We start from the raw sequence: 3,265 nt of genomic DNA, 5'->3' as shown, positions 1-3,265 counted from the left end.
AAAAATTATAAAAATCATAAAAACCAAAAATATTTTATGTTTTTTGTTTGAGTCTAGTGTCTAATTTTAAGTTTGGTGTCTTGCATGCATTGTTTATTTGATCTTGGTTCTATTTTCAAGTCAATAGTACAGGGAACTGAAGATTCAGAACATGCAGCAGAGAAATTACATAGAAAAAGCTGGGCGTTCAAAACGCCCAGTGAAGAAGGACAGACTGGCGTTTAAACGCCAGCCAGAGTACCTGGTTGGGCGTTTAACGCCCAAAAGGGTAGAGTTTTGGGCGTTAAACGCCAGAATGTGCACCATTCTGGGCGTTTAACGCCAGGATGGCACAAAGGGGAGGATTTTGTTTTCAAATCAATTTTTTTTCAAGTTGTCAAAGTTTTTCAAAATCAAATCTTTTTCAAATCAAATCTTTTCAATCAAATGTTTTCAAAATCAATTTCTTTCCTTTTTCAAAGATACTTGCTAACAATTAATGATTTGATTGAACATTTCAAGTATGTTGCCTTTTCTGTTGAGAAAGGTTTAATGTTTGAATCATATCTTTTCTTGTTAGGCAAGTCATTAATTTTTAAAATCAAATCTTTTTAAAATTGTTTTCAAATCATATCTTCTCAATCACATATTTTTTAAAAAACCAATCATATCTTCTTAACCTCATCTTTTTCAAAATAGTTTTCAATCAAATCTTTTTGACTTCTAATTTCAAAATCTTTTTCAAAAAAAAAAAAATTTACTTGATTTCTTCCCACTCTTATTTTCGAAAATTAATTAATGTTTTTCAAAATGTTTTCAAATTCTTTTACTTAATTTTCGAAAATCATCTTCCCTCCTCTCACATCCTTCTATTTATGGACTAACACTATTCCTCAATGCACAATTCGAACTCCATCTTTCTTGATAAGTTCGAATTTTCTACCTCTGTCTTCTATTTTTCTTTTCCTCTGACACCTCAAGGAATCTCTATACTGTGACATAGAGGATTCCACACTTTCTTGTTCTCTTCTCTTTCATATGAGCAGGAACAAAGACAAAGGCATTCTTGTTGAAGCTGACCCTGAACCTGAAAGGACCTTGAAGCGAAAGCTAAGAGAAGCTAAGGCACAACTCTCTGTAGAGGACCTAACCGAATTCTTCAAAGAAGAAGAACCTATGGCAGCCGAAAACAACAACAATGCCAACAATGCAAGGAAGGTGCTGGGTGACTTTACTGCACCTACTCCCGATTTCTATGGGAGAAGCATCTCTATCCCTGCCATTGGAGCAAACAACTTTGAGCTTAAGCCTCAATTAGTTTCTCTAATGCAACAGAATTGCAAGTTCCATGGACTTCCATTGGAAGATCCTCATCAGTTTTTGGCTGAGTTCTTGCAAATCTGTGACACTGTCAAGACTAATGGGGTTGACCCTGAGGTCTACAGACTTATGCTATTCCCTTTTGCTGTAAGAGACAGAGCTAGGACATGGTTGGACTCACAACCTAAAGAAAGCCTGGACTCATGGGAAAAGCTAGTCAATGCCTTCTTGGCAAAGTTTTTTCCACCTCAAAAATTGAGTAAGCTTAGAGTGGAAGTCCAAACCTTCAGACAGAAGGATGGAGAATCCCTCTATGAAGCTTGGGAAAGATACAAACAATTAATCAGAAAGTGTCCCTCAGACATGCTTTCTGAATGGAGCATCATAGGTATTTTCTATGATGGTCTGTCTGAACTATCCAAGATGTCTTTGGATAGCTCTGCTGGAGGATCTCTTCATCTAAAGAAGACGCCTACAGAAGCTCAAGAGCTAATTGAAATGGTTGCAAATAACCAATTCATGTACACTTCTGAAAGGAATCCTGTGAACAATGGGACAAGTCAGAAGAAAGGAGTTCTTGAGATTGATACTCTGAATGCCATTCTGGCTCAGAACAAGATATTGACTCAACAAGTTAATTTAATTTCTCAAAGTCTGTCTGGAATGCAAAATGCACCAAGCAGTACTAAGGATGCTTCATCTGAAGAAGAAGCTTATGATACTGAGAACCCTTCAATGGAAGAGGTGAATTACCTAGGAGAACCCTATGGAAACACCTATAATTCTTCATGGAGAAATCACCCAAATTTCTCATGGAAGAATCAAGAGAGACCTCAACAAGGTTTCAACAACAATAATGGTGGAAGAAATAGGTTTAGCAATGGCAAACCTTTTCCATCATCTTCTCAGCAACAGACAGAGAGCTCTATGCAGAACACCTCTGACTTAGCAACCATGGTCTCTGATCTAATCAAAACCACTCAAAGTTTCATGATTGAAACAAGGTCCTCCATTAGAAACTTGGAGGCACAAGTGGGACAGCTGAGCAAGAAAATTACTAAACTCCCTCCTAGTACTCTTCCAAGCAATACAGAAGAAAATCCAAAAGTAGAGTGCAAGGCCCTCAACATGGCCGAATTTGGAGAGGAAGGAGAGGAAGTGAACGCCACTGAGGGAGACCTCAATGGGCGTGCACTGACCTCCAATGAGTTCCCTAATGAGGAACCATGGGAATCTGAGGCTCAAAATGAGACTATAGAGATTCTATTGGACCTACTTCTGCCATTCATGAGCTCTGATGAGTATTCTTCCTCTGAAGAGGATGAGTATGTCACTGAAGAGCAAGTTGCTAAATACCTTGGAGCAATCATGAAGCTAAATGACAAGTTATTTGGAAATGAGACTTGGGAGGATGAACCTCCTTTGCTCACCAAAGAACTGGATGACTTGTCTAGGCAGAAATTACCTCAAAAGAGACAAGATCCTGGGAAGTTTTCCATACCTTGTACCATAGGCACCATGACCTTCAAGAAGGCTCTGTGTGATTTAGGGTCAAGTGTAAACCTCATGCCTCTCTCTATAATGGAGAAGCTAGGGATCTTTGAGGTGCAAGCTGCAAGAATCTCATTAGAGATGGCAGACAACTCAAGAAAGCAAGCTCATGGACTTGTAGAGGATGTTTTGGTGAAGATTAAAAACCACTACATCCCTGCTGATTTCATAGTCCTAGAGACTGGGAAGTGCATGGATGAATCTATCATCCTTGGAAGACCCTTCCTAGCCACAGCAAAGGCTGTGATTGATGTTGATGGAGGTGAACTGATCATTCAAGTGAATGAAGAATCCTTTGTGTTTAAGGCTCAAGGATATCCCTCTGTCACCATGGAGAGGAAGCATGAAGAGCTTCTCTCAAATCAGAGTCAAACAGAGCCCCCACAGTCAAACTCTAAGTTTGGTGTTGGGAGGC

General features: G+C 39.1%; 1 non-coding gene across 1 annotated transcript; it reads right to left on the bottom strand.

Annotated features, from left to right (window-relative positions):
• Positions 1-1,560: 1,560 nt before the first annotated feature.
• On the bottom strand, positions 1,561-1,668 carry LOC130972218 (small nucleolar RNA R71). The gene has a single exon (XR_009083411.1). It is a non-coding gene; the product is annotated as a small nucleolar RNA R71 (small nucleolar RNA).
• Between the last annotated feature and the right edge of the window lie 1,597 nt (positions 1,669-3,265).

Source organism: Arachis stenosperma, chromosome 3, assembly GCF_014773155.1.
Source record: "Arachis stenosperma cultivar V10309 chromosome 3, arast.V10309.gnm1.PFL2, whole genome shotgun sequence".
NCBI lineage: Eukaryota > Viridiplantae > Streptophyta > Magnoliopsida > Fabales > Fabaceae > Arachis > Arachis stenosperma.
The sequence above is the reverse complement of the archived record's forward strand: the minus strand, read 5'-3'. Positions and strand labels throughout refer to the sequence as shown.